The 18,122-nt window shown below is 35.9% G+C and overlaps 1 protein-coding gene across 1 annotated transcript in view; it reads left to right on the top strand.

The window, feature by feature from the left end:
* LOC150104147 (protein Fe65 homolog) overlaps positions 1-18,122 on the top strand; it is a 554,216-nt gene that overhangs the window by 46,029 nt on the left and 490,065 nt on the right. Inside the window, exon 2 of the mRNA XM_090396406.1 lies at positions 10,807-10,870. The gene's annotated coding sequence lies outside the window, so the exon portion shown is untranslated. The remainder of the gene's footprint in view (positions 1-10,806; positions 10,871-18,122) is intronic.

Below are 18,122 nucleotides of genomic sequence, written 5' to 3' on the forward strand. Positions count from 1 at the left end.
TCGACTGTTTCCTGTCAGATTCTTTCCAACATTAATGTATCGGTCCTAGTTCAGTTTTCTCTTAGCATAATCCCACCAATCTTCGTGTATCTCATTACACTGAAGTGCATAACTTTACATATACTAACATTGAATGAATACCCATTATCATTTCCCCACATTTCCAGCACATTCAAATCATTCTATAAGTGCTGGACATCATCATCATTTACATTCCTGATTGCCCTGCCTATCTTTGCGTCATCAGCAAACATTTGACTGTTTCCTATCAGATCCTTTCCAATATCATTAATGTATAGATTGAACAACAATAGTCCAAGGACTGACCCCCTCGGGCACTCCACTGGGTCATCTTAATTCTGGGAGATTAACACCGGTGGTACCGGTCCGTCAACTATCCACTTATGCAAGTCAACAGTTTATACAAACCAGCCTTTCATGCGGTATTTTATGAAATGCCTTGCAAACTCCAACACTATTATAGTGTATCTATTCCCTTTATCGAACTCAGCTGTAACATTATTATAAATATGAACAAATTGCTAAAACATATAATGCAACGTATAATTTATTAAACTTCACACTGAGAGTGCAGTATTACACTTATAAATCTTACTAGGCCGAAGCCTTTACAAGAGATTATCCGATTCCGGCACGAGGCATCCTAACGATCATACGCTGTTGGCAGCGCCAAGCCACCAGTGTGCCCTGCAGAGCACGCAGAGACAGAATTTTAGTCTCCATATGACACTCCTAATAAAGAGAGGTCTTTATAACTAGCGAAGCACCAAACCCCGCAAAAAGAAATAGTAGCACTGGTAAAGTGAGGAGTTGCTCCAAACTCCTATTGTATTAGTCTTACAAGGTCTTGGTTCTGAAACATATAATGTATAAAGCAAGGCAGAAGTTATGCACAACAGCCTTAGTTATGGGATCAGAAGGATCTATTGTTAGTTTAACATGAGGTAAGCTTATTACTTTGGCCTTTACTATGTTAGTTTTGAATTTTATGATTATCTTGTACTTGTTTGGACGGAAGTATATATTGAATGGGAAACTGGAGTTTTTGCCTTAACTATTGAAGATGTCTATTTTTAGAGGACTAGGATTTTGATAGCGATTGTTGCTTTGCAGTGAAGTAGGAAATGTAAACCCCTCATTCCGGTAACATTTATTTCATTTATTTGATCAAAACTGGTGTTTGGGTCAAAGAATGGAAACGGTAATCAGACTATGCAAAGAGGCGTAGAAATTTCGGAGGTCATCTTAGTTGGTATACTTTTGTGGTTGCCATAGGATACGAGGCTGAGATTGGTTAGTAGAACAACTCTTAAAAAGAAGACGTGGATAAGGTTATCTGTCTACAGTATATTTAGAGTGAGAGCTGATTAAGTAAAGGCGCAGAGTGTTGGAAGAATGGTGAAGATTATCCAGTGTTCTAGTTGACCTGTTAACAACTTGCGTTGGATCATAATAGAGCAAATGATTGAGCTACCCTTGGGGTATGATCTGTGAAGGTTAGAGATGGGGAACACGTTTGTGTTATTAACGTTAAAATCTCCTAGGGAGATAAACTCAGGTTCTCTAGTTAGACTATATGAGATAAGCTTTTAGAGCTAGTAGTCAAATAGGGTAGTATGGTGTCTGAATTAGGAGCGCGGTAAAGGCACAAATAACTATAAATTACAAGAAAATCTTGAGCCAGAGCAGATATCTTAGTGGGATTTCAAGTTTTGATAGTCTTTGACATTATTGATAGCACCATGAAAGATGTTAAGATACTTGATGTGGACCGTAGTCGTGGATACCGTTGATTCGGTTAAGAATAGTAGATCGGGGTGTACGTAATTAATATTTGTATCGATTTCCCAGATGTTGGCAAAATGGATGCGAAAGTGCTTTTTACTAGGTGAAATTTTGGTGCTGTTTTTTTTTCTTCTGTTTTTGCAATTTTTGTTCCACTTTTCATTATATTGGTATTTTTTAAATTTATATAACCGCAGTGGCATTAGTATTTGGTTGTCTTAGTCGAGTTAGTGCGGGAAACTTATAAAGTAAGTGCATACAGTAGAGTTGAGCGACTTCTCATGACTTCCACACAAGTGGTGCCCAGATTCCAATACAAGCTTGACCTCGCTAATGTTTCCTTCACACTACTATACCCCCCGCCCCCCCCTCTAGGCACTATCTGGTACAGTCTTAATCAGTAGCCGGATTATTAGCCAGCTGACCTTTAATTCTCCATACGCTTTATACTATCGAGCTTTGTCCCAAGTACTATATAGCAGCCGTGTGCCGAAACTGCTTTAATGTTTGTACCCTCAAATGCTATTAATGAATTAGGAAAAGTGTTCTCTAATTTATTAAATCAAAGCAACAGCTTTACAGTTAAGGCCAAAGAGTTAAACATTACTACCAAATGAAAACATAGTAGAATTATGGAAAAAACAAAATTTGATAAGATCAGAAATGAGGAGATATAGAAAAAGTATGCATTACAACCAGTAAATGAATGGTTAGCAAACAGAAAAAAAATGAATAACAAAAGGATGTTAACATGCTTTACCGCCTATTGACCAAGTGTTTTAGCGTATCTACTCTCCAGCCAAGAGGCTACGGGTTCGAATTAAGCCGTGTGCATGGATGTTTGTGATTGTCCTTAGATGGCAGATGAATTACATTTTCCCGTGTGAAACCACCTCCCCGCTTATTGGAGGCCTAAAGTATCTTGAAAAAAAGTTTCAAGTTTGGTTTCCGGAACAAGGTAAAAAACAAATAGAAAATAAAATTTAAAAAGTAATAGAAATATACACATCTTAATCCACCCACGGTATAATGGACTATTGATGTACAATCTTTTGTGGGCGGGAGTTACCTAGAAAATTAGAAACTGAGTACTTTAAAAGATCAAGTAAAACTGTGGAAGGAAGACAGATCATTGAAAATTGTTGAAGCAGGTTTAAGACTCATGGTGGGCGGGAAGAGGAGAACGACAGTTTTTTTTTTATGTTGCTCCCATCTGTGAAAGATTATTTGCAAACTTATAGTACATTTTGGACTGTGGATGGATTTTTGGCAATTATATTATACAGTATATATATATATATATATATATATATATATATATATTTATATATTGTACGTTTTAATTTATTTTTTACATAGTCCGGAAACCTACTCTAAAGACCAAACATGGAACTTTTTCAAGGCACTTCAGGCCTCCAATAAGCGGGGAGGTGGCCTCACTCCGGGCAATAAAATTCATCTACCACCCAAAGACAATCACAAACGTAGCCTGTTGGTTGAAGACCGGGTACGCTAATCATTCGGTCGGCAAAGACATTAAATTTGCTTAGTGTGAAATGGGCATAATTTGTGTATAAATTTTACACATTTTACAAATTTATATTATACATAACCCTTTTGTTAATCACAAATTACCACATGTTATTATTGTTGTTATTTATTTTTATTTTATTTATTTTAACTCCAGTTGTCAAACTTTCAGCCGGAGTGTGAGTCAGTAACATTTAATCATTGACATTAGGTCACAGACTGGTATACTTTCTAAGGAATATGTAAAAAAGTAAAAGATTCCATGATTACTAGGAAAGTTCCGTGTATTGTGTTGTCTTGCCCTTGCTCCATTTGGAGAGTTTACAAAAATATTGCGGTGGAGTAGTGAGTAATATATATATATATATATATATATAATTTTTTTTGCATCAATATATGCATATCTTTGTTATGATGTAAACAGCTGTAAATTGCACTTAAGAAGATTACTATTATTACTTCAATTTCTTTTCTAGTGTTGTTAGTATGCACTAACAAAGTTAATTACTCGTGTAATTAAGTGTTCGGTTTTATTGAATATTTCTAACAGTTTTCATCAGCACATATTCTCCTCGCTCTTAGATAGGCAACAATTGAATCATGTGATCATTTCCTTAGTCACTGGAATCCAAAAGATTGAAATTGTTTTCCAGAACCTGAGAACATCGTTTTGTAATGCTTTGTTACTATTCTGAGCCTCAGAGAAATCATGCTTTTCAGACTTCGAAATATCGTTCAGAGAATTGGGCAGATAGCGATAGATCGTTATCTCCCCAATGTTCAAGTAAACAGGTATCGAAGCAGTCACTACAAATAATAGAGAGAGAGAAAGAAAAAGCGAGAGAGTAAAGGCAGTTATTATTGTTGTTGGATTACTTTTAGAACTGGAGCAAGCAATAAACGACAAAGCTTTCGAAAGAAAGCCGGTAGTTCTTATTTAGAACTGCTAAGTAGCATCTTTTCCTTCACTTGGCTTGCTACCATTAATGATTATTCCAGTTTCCACTTCCCAAGCTGACGATAAAAGTAACTGCATTTTATTGAATTTTTTTCCATTGTGTGTATGCTCGCGCGCGCGCACGTGTGTATAGATTTATAAAAATTAGAATATTTTATTATATATAAGGAAACTTCTATATATATTTATTTAATACTTACCCCAAGCAGAAGAGGTCCAAAGACCTATAATACAACATTGCTATTTGGGATAAACAGTTAAGGAGAATGAAGAAATGATAGGTTTCTTAAAAAGCTGGAAGTTGTAGTCGTTGGAAAAAAACTATGGGGGGAAAGCTGTATCCAGTGGTAGATGAAATGAAGGAAAAAGACGTTGATTTGATATGTTTGGATATGGACTGGGTAAGCATGTTAATCAGTGGTTGCTCTAGTCTTACATGGTAAGTGGAAAGAAATGATAATGGTCATTTCAGTGGAGCTACATTCATGAAAGCGCCTATTACAAAAAGCATAATGCAATGGAGTCTGTGTGAGAGAGTGGTCACATGTTAGCGGATTGCCCTTCTTTTTTACACTTAAGAATTTTTAGGAAGATTTTAGGTGCATCGCCCCAAATATCAGTATAAGGTTTGTCGAATTTTTGATTTATAAAATGTTAAGAGCATGAAAGAAGTACTGTTTTGAACGGGAAAGAATACCAAGTTTTCATAAACTGCGGAAGAAATGGATATAATATATTTATGGAGGATAAAGTAGATATGAAAATCAACCTAAGAAGGGAAAACTGCCCTTGAAAGGAAATCAGAACATTATCAAAAGTAAGATGGAGTGAATTTAGAATCTTTCCGACTTTTCGTAGTACTGAAATTCGTTAAGTGATCTAAGTAGTTTAAGGAGGGAGTATGTCCAGAGGCGTTATTTCACATTTGACATTCCCCCACCAGGTGGCACTCGTGTCACGGTGAAGGTCAGTGTATATATGATACTGGAGGTGTGGTGTGTGAGGCATACTGTTCATTCGAAGTTGCTAATTGACATTGAGGGAAAAGGCATCATAGGGATAGAGGTATTACTGTTGATACGGTGAAATGAGGGCAGTATCCAAGAAATTGCCAGTATTGTCGGCTGTTCCGAGCTGTGGTTAAAGTATTTCTATAGTGGAAGAATACTGGACAGAACAGTTATCGAGCAGTGTTCGGCAACCATGTCTCATTGATGTTCGTGGCGAACGCTGATTATCCCGCCTTATTCTAAACCAGTGGTCTCCAAACTTTTGGCCGCGAGTGCCACATTGGGTACTTCAGCGGGCCGTAGTAAAAAAAACAAAAAAAAAACTAGAACTAGATATATGAGTTTTATTGAAAGCAGATAAAAACTGATTACAGAGTATGTGAGAGTAAATTATCGTATATTAATGACAACGAACACTATCAGCAAATTCTCATATTTTTATCACAAATTATAATAAAACCATTAATGTGAATGTTGTAACTGTGTTTGTGTTTTTAACATCTTATTAAACTCAGGTTCAAATTTTGAAGTGGTAATTACAAGTAGCGATTTCAAATGTTCATCAGAAAATTTGCCCTGTATTTTGACTTGATATATTTCATTCGGGAAAAAGCTTGTTCGCAAAGATACATTGTCCCAAAAATAGAGGTAAATTTCCAAGCAAATTTCTTCAAATTTGCTTGTAAAATTTTGTAAAATTCAAATTTTTTTTTCTTCGTTAGTCCGTTTTAACCGATCTTTTACAGTCAGAAAGATCGTAACTTGGACTACGGTTACTTTTTGCTATTTGGGAATATATTTTGAATACAATTCTAATTAATGCATTTGAAATCTATTAACACCCCGTGTTTTTGCGGATTCTTATTGAAAAATTAGTCCAATTGGCGGGCAGGATAAAATCATATCGCGGGCCGTAGTTTGGAGACCCCTGTTCTAAACCATAGACAAAAACTATGGTAGGGCTGACCGTGGAATTTAAGCACCGGACAAATTACGAGTTTCCCCCAGTCCAAAGCTCCATTTTCTGTTCACGTAGTTGAGAGTACCCATGCATAATGCATTAATTATCAACGACTATTTGCAGTTGGCATCTGAGAATCATCCTTGAAGTCTGGAAAAAAGTTGCTGTCTCGGATGGGTCTCGTCTACGCCTGTGGACGGTAAACTCGGGAAGAAGAAACACCCCGATGCGTTCTAGCAGGAGTTGACATCTTTATAGTATTTTTAAATAAAATCGCAGTGCGACAGTAAAAATTAATTTTTTATTAATTCTATTAAAACATCATCACTGTGAGGCAGAAGAACAGTAATAGTAATTTGAATACAGTAGAATAAAAAAAAAATGGGAACGATAATAATCCTTTTATTTATTTAAGTATAAAGAGCTAATAAGCTTCATTTCGGCAATGAAAACATTACTTAAATTAAGGGGATATTAAATCCCGTATAGTTTTAAAACCGAATAAGAAACTCAAAGATCGGAATCAGAGAGTTTCTTGCCGAATTATAGTAAACTATAAAGTATCGGCGACACTAGCGTGTTTTTACATTATGGAAAATACCTAAGAATAGCGATCTGAACTTCCTCCACTTCTGCCACGAGTTGCCCGGTACTGTACTACGTACTAGGATCACTTGCATTGGCTAACGCTAGTGTCGCCGATACTTTATAGTTTACTATAATTCGGCAAGAAACTCTCTGATTCCGATCTTTGAGTTTCTTATTCGGTTTTAAAACTATGCGGGATTTAATATCCCCTTAATTTAAGTAGCCTTTTATTTATTTTTTTAAGAATCAAACGCGAATTTGATGGATCGCATTCAATTTCTGTCTACCATAAGCCAACTTTTACCGCTCGCTATATTCCCTGTTTCATCTGCACATCATTCACTTCATAAATATTGAATTATCAAACCTTGGTATCTAGAGCACATAAAATTTGCTTTGCGAAAGTAACTTTTCAACAGGAATTGGAAACTATCAAGTCTTATTAAATGGTTATAATCCAGAATAACATAATATCATTGACACTGTTCCTTCAACATCTCGAAGAAAAGAAGTAGCAGAATTATTATTCATGTTCAAGGTATTTCTGAACTTAGGGGAAAGGTTTTGAAGAAATTCCAATTCATCACTGCCTTTAAAGCTATCAACCAAATCTGCAATCCCTTCCTTCTCCAAAGCATAAGACTATCACTATTACTAATACTACCCGAGGTTTACCAATTTTATCATGTTCTTGCAACTTGTGTAATTTTGTTGTCAAATGGGAAGTCAAACGACATATTTCAGAACACCAGAACGATATCCATTTTATATCAAGCCTCATGAAGCTGATTCGGTTCAACTTGCTGTTAACAACACTAGCCACGATTCATTGGGATAATACCAAATTTTTTTACATAACATACAAATTACAAACCTGTTTACACATGTAGAATGATTGTTAAGGTTTTAGAGGGATTGGTATGAATAGGATACGGGATTGAGTAGATAAGGAAGCGATTATGTGTAGAGGTGAACATGGGTTTGAAGGGAGGTCTTGTTTTTATAATTAACTTATATTTTATAATAATGTGACGACAATTGCGGACAGGGAGCAATCCATGATATAGTGATATTTCTGGATTTTTGTGAAGGCATTTAACAGACTACCATGTAATGAATTGCTGTCTAAGTTACGGCGAATGGATTTGGATAATCCGTTGTTGATTGGATTAGAAACTGGCTCTCTAATAGATATCAAAGGTTTCTGAAGAGTAGCTGTCTCAGAGGAGTAGAGTCTACAGGAATTCTGTCCTGGGACCACTGCTTTTTAATCTTTGCATTATCTGCGAATATTCAACTATTCGCAGATAATGCAAAGTTTGGAAACTTTTAGGAATGGTGTGGCTGTACTGGTGCTTCAGAGCGATTTCAACAGACTGCCTATGTAGACAGACAAGTGGGATATGTCTATTCAATAGTAAATGTTAGGTTTTGCACTTTGGAACGCGGAAATGTAACGCTGTGTATCACACCGCAGACTTGTTACAAGAGGTTGAGGAATCGAGAAATCTTAGGACAGTGGTGGGTAAAGAATTGAAGTTCAGTTCTTTACCCAGGACATATTGCAAAAGTGATAAAGACAGCACAAAGAAATGCCACTATAGTAAGAACATTGATAGCAGAGATAAGTGTGTGTATTGGTCATTCCAGTGTACAAAGCTTTGATTATGCCACATCCGGACCACTGCGCACAGATTTGGTTACCTGGATTTCTAGGAGAGAAGCAAGTTCTGGAAAAGGTTCAGAGGTGGATAACAAAAGCGATACCAGGTTTGTAGAATATTGACTATGAAGGCAAGTTGAGGGATTGTAATTTGCAGAATTTAGTAAGTAGTAAATTTGAACGTTTATTTAAAGAAGGTGCTGAACCTTATACCATCTTAAATCACAATTCCAGTCTTTTTTCTATTGTTATTCTTTATATTCTAAAAGTTTGGGAAATTGTTATCCTGAGTATTATTTAAATATGTTATTATTAGATCACATCTCAGGAAAAGTGATATGCACATAAATTTTGAAGATATGCTTACCAAGCAGGTACCCAGGATATTTTATCAAATGGTTGACGGAGGAAAGGGGATGGGGAAATTGTATCACGATGTGGTGCATGAGAGAGAGGTATTTTTTTTTTTGCACGAGTGGAATGCTTTGCCGGATAAGGTGGTAAGTGCACAAATTTAATCATTTTAAGGATATGATAGATACCTCTGTTCGATTGCATGGTACTATTGCCTTTCTGGATGAACCGTAACTCCAGACGACGTATTACAAAGAGGTGGAGGAGGCGAGAGATCTTGGGATATTGGCGGATAGAGAATTGAAGTTCAAAGGACATATTGCAAAAGTGATAAAGATAGCACAAAGAAATGCCACTATAGTAATACTAGAACATTCACATGTAGAGATGAATGTGTATGTGTGGTCATTCCAGTATTTGCGTACAGATTTTGTTACCCGGATTTCTAGGAGGGAAACAAGTTCCGGAAAAGCGGGAGGAGATAACAAAAGCGGTATCGGATATGTGGAATATTGACTATGAAGGAAATTTGAGGGATTGTAATTTGTAGAGTTTAGTATATTGGCGGAGGAAGGGTTATTTGATTCAGACGTGAATTGTGAAGAGGAACTTACCAAGATAGGTACCCAGAATATTTTTCAAAGGGTTGAAGGAAAAAAGGAGATGGGTCATTCTTGGAAATTGTATAAAGATGTGGTGCATAAGAGAGTGAGGTATGAATTAAAAAAAAAAATTTTTTTTAACAAGTGGAATGCTTTGTCGAATGAGATGATAAGTGCACAAATTCAATCAGTTTTAAGGGTATGATAGATATCTGTTGGATTGCATCCTACTATTACATCGATGGATCGTGACTCCAGAGGGTGTTTGTATAATAACAATAATAACTAGTTTTAAATTTGAACGTTTATAGAAGGTGCAGCTTTATATCATCTTAAATCAGTCTTTTTTCTATTATTATTCTTTATATTCTAATAGTTTGGGAAATTGTTATCCTCAGTATTATTTAAATATGTTATTATTAGATCACATCCCAGATAGTGCGTTATCGTAGTTGAAACTACATGAAGAGAAAGATTCTGTTGTAACCTCATTTTTGTGTTCTTTTATTTTATATTCAAATTTTATTATTATTCTTAGATCACACTGATGATTTACGATAAGCAAGCTGAAATTATTTTTACTCTGGCTTATGTATTTTTGTTTAAAATTATAGCTTAGTTGTATTCTTTATATGAGAAATGTTTTGAAACCCTGATACCTGTAGACCGTACTTCGAATGTTACAAAATATTTATCTTACAAAAGATTCTGTTGTAACCTCATTTTTGTGTTCTTTTATTTTATATTCAAATTTTATTATTATTCTTAGATCACACTGATGATTTACGATAAGCAAGCTGAAATTATTTTTACTCTGGCTTATGTATTTTTGTTTAAAATTATAGCTTAGTTGTATTCTTTATATGAGAAATGTTTTGAAACCCTGATACCTGTAGACCGTACTTCGAATGTTACAAAATATTTATCAGTTGTGGCTGATCAAGTACGGCCATCTATGATGGATGTCTTTACAGATGGACGTGTGTTCCAGCAGGATAATACGCCATGCCACGTTGCAGATATCGTTCGAGAGTTCTTCGCCGAACCAAACAAACTTTCAAATGTAATCATGACCGCCGAATTTGAATGCCAATAGAACATCCCCCATATTACGTGGATATATAATAATTATTCGCGGTACTGTAAGAAAGGCTTTTAAGATCCACGACGGCAGAGATTGGCTTTCGTAACCATAATTTTAGGATAAGATGGGCTAGTCTTATGCTAAGATAATATTAGTATGAATAATAACTTGGAAGTACTTTCATACTAGTTTGTATTATTGTCAAATTAATCAACGGTCCAAATCATCAACTCTGTTTTCATTTCTGCAGGTTCAAAAGTTGTCATCTGACAAGCTTGGTCTAGCAAAAAATATGGGCGATAGCCTTGACATAGGTATGATATTTAATATGTGATGTTTTACGAGATTAAAAGTTCCTTGAAATTTTATTGTACTAATTTGTACGGCTTATGGTATTTATTAGTTAATAGGTATACCCCTCCCCCTCCTTGTCTCCGATATTTATGTAATTGATAATTTCACCTACAAAAGTCTTAAGCTTATAGTACATTGCATGTCATGGGGTGGGCTAAAGAGACGAGGGGGTGGCTCCTTCATTATGCAGGGAACAAATTGTATTTCAAATTTGGTCGAAATTGGTTGGGGTGTAAAGGTGTGCGGAGGATGAGATGATAAAAGGACTTTTTGACGTTTTAGTATATAATACTTCGAATCCAACAGGTTTTGCCTTGTTTAATATCATATGAAGTAAGAGTGGTAGAGCTTTATTTAATAGAATTTTGCCTCTTATGATTCTTTCAATAGGAATCGTTTGAAGTTTTATATAGGTTTGGTGTCTCTGGCGTGATCATTGGCACTGTTTGAGGTCGGTGAGAGTTGAATTTTGGATTGTCTATTACCATTATTTTCACAGGGAGTGTTATGAAGTGTGATAAATTTACATTATTCAAAGAATTTTATCGAATGTGCGTACTTTTTTATATATAAAAATGTATGTGAAAAGTTATTAAATTCCATGAGGCATTGCGTCACCAGGTCAGTTTTACCAGATGAAACCAAAATTAAACGACATGGACATAATTTAGTTCTTATTTAAGATTCAGTCGAAGCAACTAATGCTGTGAGGCCATTGTATTAATCTGTTAATTACGTCTATTTTTCTGGCTGTTTTGCGGGATGAAATCTCGAGTGTTTTCAGGAAGAAAAAAAAAACCTGCCTCATTTTAAAAGATCTATGATTTGAACTCGAGTGGTTTCAATTATAGGGCATTATCGATACCGGTTGAACTACGGTGGTTTCGCCAGGTTGTGGAGGATCAAAGCAGGCACCCGGGCAGGTCGTGGCGTCTGCAGAGGAATCCACGTCTAATCTTCCATTCATTTTATCCTGATTAAGCCGAATTTCTTAAGCGACTTTAAGCAAACTTAAGAAACAATTTTATCCCACCAGATTTGGTTCGAAATCGGTTCAGTAGTGCTATCTCTGAGTGTTTTTTTTTTTTTTTTAATCAAGGCGACGTTTAGGGCTGTTTTTATAGTTCCCCACGTCTTTAATTGAGTGGATTTAATGTTTAAAATATCAACAGTCCATGGAATAGATGAGTTCGCGATATTAATATTCATCTTATTCGATAATATTCAATTTAGAACCGAGATTATTACAAATGAAAATTTGAGTGTAATGTTTCTTGTAATAAGAGTAGGCAGTGACTCACCAGAGCATTTTCATTCACTGTTTTCCTTGCCTAAGAATCTCTGCCATGACCTATTGTAGTATTTGGTCCATGCCATCTTTGTGTGTTAACTCTGTTCCAGTTGAAAAGCCATAGAAAATGTTCCTAACCTGCTTGACAGAATTTTTAACCCGAATCAGACCAACCAAAAACATGCGTGTCTTTGAATGAGAAACAAAGGCTTCTATTTCTGTAGGAAGATCTTTTTTACCGTAATTTGATTCAGTTCAAATGCTGTGCATGTATGATTTTTTTTTTTTTAAATTTGAAATCTATAATATATTCTAGATTGTGGAGGAATAGTGCGAGCTCGGAGTTTTTTTTTTTTGTGTGTGTGGGCGCGACGTTTAGGGTTATTTTTAGGGCCGGCCTGGTTGGCCGAGTGGTAGCGTATCTGCTCTTCACCCAAAGGGCTGCGGGTTCGAATCCCGCGTGGGCACGGATGTTTGCGATTGTCTGTGAAAATACTAGTGTGGTGGTGGTCGGCGGTAGATGGCGTTGGTCTAGATGATGAAAGTAGTTTTGGTTCGTTGTGGTTGGGAGATTGAGTGGTAGAGACGGAGAGTTGTGGAGTAGGTGTCCTCCCTCGATGAGTCTTTGGACTCCCTGGAGTTGTCACGCAATAATAATAATATTTATGGATGGATCAAGAATGGTTTTCGAATAGATGAACGTCTACTTCGACCTATTTATTATTATTAAGAACAAGGTAGAAACCTTTTTACAAACATCAGTATCATGACAATCCCTTGGTAACAAAATAAGTAAACCCTTCATATTGATGATCATATATGTTGTAAGTTGGAAATTAAAACCATTAATCAATGTAATCACAGTATTAGGATAAAGACTGGAAGAAAATCTGGTTTTCCAGAAGGTATCTGTTAGTCAGAATTTTCCAAACTGTTATTGGGGAATACACGCAATAATTCTTGAAGAACGTAATGAATGCACACTGTAACGCCAACATATTGATATTTTTTCTGCAATTTCAGAAGTTTTCCAAATATTAATGGCACATGAAACGTTCAATAACTGCTTTATGAACAACCTAGAGAAGTTTAATTTTACCGTTATAACAAGTAACACTTTAATTTTTTTTTTTTTATTAATAATGATAAATGACGATTTAGAATTAATATACATAACTGTCAATTTCAGAGTAGTTTCCGCAGTTTCCCTTCTTACTACTTAAGATGGAATAAACTAGCATATATCATAAGCTTTTAACAGTTACCATGAATATAATATACTGGGGAAATCAGTGTAATCACATTTCTCTTTAACGGTTAAAAATTTGGTTGTGGTCGTTATTAGTACAAACATGTTATATATGTATTTTCATCTGTCTTAATATTCTACTGTTCTCTCCGCTTACGATGCTACTTCTCACCAGTGCTTACTTAATACAAATGTACAATACATTCCTACCTTAGAATACTACTTATGCATTAGAGGTTCACCGAAAACCTTTTTAAGGTTTTCGGTGAACCAGAAACGGGTAGTTCAGCTAATTGATCACTGCTCTTAAGATTCACTCTCTGATATAGACTGATGGCGAGTTTTACCCTGTGCTGTTTCTGTAGATATGAGGTTTTTCCGGGAAATTTCCGAACTTTTTAAATATTTTTTTTTCCTGTCTGACTTAGAAGCTATTCGGCCTTGTCGCCTTCGAAGTACTCTCCTCCACTGTATACACTGCTGCCAGCGTTCTTCCATTCTTTGAAAACATTTCCGGAACGCTTCTTTCGGGATACTGCGCAGTTCCGCTAGCGATTTTTTCTTTACTGAGTCAATCGACTCAAAACATCGGTCTTTCAACGTCAATTTCAATTTGGGGAATAAAAAAAAAGTCTGCTGGTGTGAGGTTAGGCGAATAAGCAGCTGTGGAACGACTGTTGTTTCGTGTTTCGCCCAAAATTGAAAGATTAGCAATGATGTGTGTGTGGGTGTGTGTGCGTGTGCAGGCGCATTATCATGATGAACCATCCATCGGTTTTCCCTGCAAGCATCAGGCTTTTTTTTTTCTCTTTTTTTTCCTTCCTGATAGCCTCACGAAGACGTTGCATTACCTCAAGATAATACTCCTTGTTCACTGTCTTATCTTTGGAAGAAATTCATGGTGAACAATGCCTTCAGAATCCAAAAAAAAAAAAAAAAACTGTCATCATCACTCTGACGTTTGACCGCACAATTGACAGTCGTCCTGAACGGGGATCATCGTCGACTGAATTTCGCCATCTTTGAAACGTTTCCACCACTCGTACGTTTGGGTCCAGCCCAAACCCTCATTCCCAAGTGATGTTTTTAACATTTCAAATGTCTCCGTGAAGGATTATTATTATTACGTGAAACCTCCAAGGAGTCCAAAGACTGATCGAGGAAGGGGCACCTACTCGACAACTGTCTCCACCACTCAATCCTCCAACTACACCAAAGTCATCTGCCGCCCACCACTACTAGTATTTTCCACAGATAATCACAAACATCCATGCCCAAAGCGGGATTCGTACCCGCAGCCTTTTGGCTGGAGAGCGGATACACTAACCACTCGGCCAACCAGGCTGGCGATTTTCCCAATTTGACGCAAAACTTACACAAATTCGTTGATCATGAAGATATTTCATTTTAAACACAACAAAAAATCACTCAATACGTGCTGACACAAACAGACGTAGTACAACAACTAAGCAAAATATCATGTTGCGGTTTTCGCTATTCAGTGTTGCTGCTAGATTGTAGCATATGCAGCTAGTAGCGCTTGTTGGCGCGATAATTCAAAAGTTCGGGAATTTCCCGGAGAAACATCGTACTTACATGGGCGTTGTGCAACCTCAGATTGCACCCATCATTGAATTAAACAAAACAAATGCCATTGTTTCGGAATCACACAGAAATTGTTCTCAGCTCAGTACTCTTTAATGTTAATCTCATCTACATGTGTTTCACAAAAAAAAAAAAAAAAAAAAAGTATCGTGTTGTACACGATGTTTAGCTTTCTGTCGAAAAATGACGAGACCTAATCTTTTTTACAAAATGTTTAGAATAAGGGTGACGATTTAACTTGCCAGGCCTTGTGTTGTCAACTCACGGTATGTCAACACTTATCACACAATGAGGTCGTTCCAAATTACCGTAACTTATGATATTCAGCTTATTTTCTTGATTTTGATGTGCGTGTGTGTGTTATTTTAAACACAGTTTTATATTGCGCAACATTTAGCTGAAACATTTCATTTTTTCCCCTTCAGGCAAGGATCATTTTAAACTGGTGTAAGTAAGTGGGTATTGACTTATAATTTTTACGAATTCAAAAAAAGCAGCGACTTTTCCTAAGCGTCAAGCGGCTATCCTTTTCACGCTAATTTTGCGGCTTCAAATTTTGGGATCTTCATTGCACATTTTGTATTTCACTATGCATTTGCGCTTTATAATCTTTATGTAATAATTGAACATGAATCATTTTTTGACATATAATTTAAATGAAAACCAGCACTTAAGGAATATAACGAATCCATGTGACTTTTATATCTTTATTGTGTATGAGCTAGTTTTTTTTGCCATGAATTTTAGTCTTATTTACTGATGCTGCAAGAAGCAGCAAAATCGCTCAAGTACTAATTACCGTTATTCAGCGCAACCGATTTATATTCTTGCGTGTGATTTCACACGTGTTGGTTATCACCATTTCTTTTAGTGCACACCAGATGGATGTCTTCTCACAACTCATTGACTGAAAAAGGTTATTTAATGTTCCTAGCTGCATTAAACTCTCAGGTAATTAACTACAAATAATTATGAATGTACAATAAATAGTCATTATAATAGTTCTTTCGCTAGTTATTTCATAGTTTTTTGGCAATATCTCTTTAAAGGAGAAAAATTGTTAAAATATGAGATGAGAAATGAGCTGACAAAGAACCATACTAGATCCGAATTTCTGAAATGCAATAATGCACTCTAGTTTTATTTTGTCTTCGATTATGGCGATGTTCTTCTACTCCATCACCTCTGCTCACGGTTATCATATTTCTGTTATATTACATGAATTTCCTTACGCAAACAGACACTTTTCCTATAATGTAAATCTTATAGTTTTATTTACATGGTGGTGATTGTACCTACACATGAGCTTCAAGTGACATTTCAGATAATTTGAAATCGTTTCAAGTGGATGTTGATCATATGCAACGAAAAAAAAATTTTTTTCCTTTAATCACTTTCTGATTCTAGAAAGTGATTCTTCGAAAGATACTTGATCAATCCCGTTATTCGAGTAATACAGAGCAGTCCATCTTCGCGATAATTCAGTTAATAATCTGGGTATATACTGTTGATTGGATTGGCTGTGTGGTCTGAAATTTGGAGCTGTAACTGAGCCAGGAAAATCTGTGACCTGTTAATTTTTTTCCCCATTTTATGTTATATGAAACTTTATTCGAACCATTATTTATCCAAACTCGCGAAATACACGTGAAAACACATAATGCATTTTCAAAGTTTCGAACCTCTTTGCTTTAATTCTTCCTTTCATTATGGAGTATATGTTGTATTGTTGTTGGTTATGATTAGTGGGCATCTCAATTTTTTAAACAAGCATTTCATGGAGAGGAGGAGAAGATTGGCCCCTTCTCCCGAAGACGAAAGACGTATTCTGTACAGGAAAGATGTAGTAAGGAGAGGGGAGTGGGTGGTTGTGAGAGAACATTCTCGGAGCTTCAGAATGTTTCTGTTTCGTCCTAAGTGCCAAGATTCCTTCCTGGTCTTTGCTAGTTTTTCGGTTTTTTCTTTCATGTTTCATCATCCGATTCGGAAATTTGAATCAAATTAATACGGCGTTCTTCCACGCTATTGTTTCCCGAATATCATTTTTTTAGCCTTCTGATGTTCATCCTTAAATTTGGCATGATTCACTCTTAAAAAAAAAAAAAAAAAAAAAAAACTTCAGCTCCTTTTCTGCCTGTTATTAGTGCGGTAATACACAAATCTTGAAACGATGCATACATCTTAAAGACAGTTTCATCTACTTCTTTGTCATACCAGTTTACTGCGCTATTGGCTTTAAAGTATTTTGCATGTTAAACATTTTTTTTTTCTCCTATTGTACTAATAATCATTGCTTAAAGATGCCTGTAACCACGACTGCCCTTTTAAATGTTTTCCAGATACTCAAAAATGTTGTATAAGATCTTTTGATACACCGTATTGATAGCGCTGCGCTTACATCCGCGAGGAAGAGTTCTTCCTGATTAACTTACGAAAAAGTAAATATTGTTGTACTGACATTGTATTGTACTGACAGTGTTGTACTGATATTATTACTCTACCAATACAAAACTGTTTGATTTGTCAGATAGCCAGTTCCAATCCAGTACAAGCGATTTGATATCGGAACTATTCGTTGCAAGATTAATATCATATGTTACCGAGCAATTTGTCAAATACTTTTTCAAATTTCAAAAAAAAATCGCATTCTCCTCATTACCACCTTGTAGCTATTATAAAATCTAAACAAGTTACTAAATTAACACTATTCGCCATTGATCTCCATAAACGATCTCATTCTTATTCACCCAATTTTGCATACGAAAGTCCTGGGATCGAATACTTTGAAGGACGCGAAGAACCTTTTTCAGTCACTGGTAAGTTACCAGCCTCATATGCAAGTGGCAGGAGTTTGTGTCCATAAACTTGGTCTTTCTTTCTTTTTTTTTTTCCAGACGACAATGGCCAGAGAACACAAACACACAATTAACAAATATAATATATCACCCTCATTAGCCTTAGTTGCTTCGTCGTAATTCTAATACACACACATATCATTTGTGTACGAACACTAATTTTTCCAAAATATTAACTGTCACCAAGAGAATGCAAACTTTTCTAGATGATG

The sequence above is a fragment of the Typopeltis vanoorti genome, chromosome 8 (assembly GCF_054136105.1).
Source record: "Typopeltis vanoorti isolate ZY-2024b chromosome 8, IOZ_Tvanoo_1.0, whole genome shotgun sequence".
In the NCBI taxonomy this organism is placed as follows: Eukaryota; Metazoa; Arthropoda; class Arachnida; order Uropygi; family Thelyphonidae; genus Typopeltis; species Typopeltis vanoorti.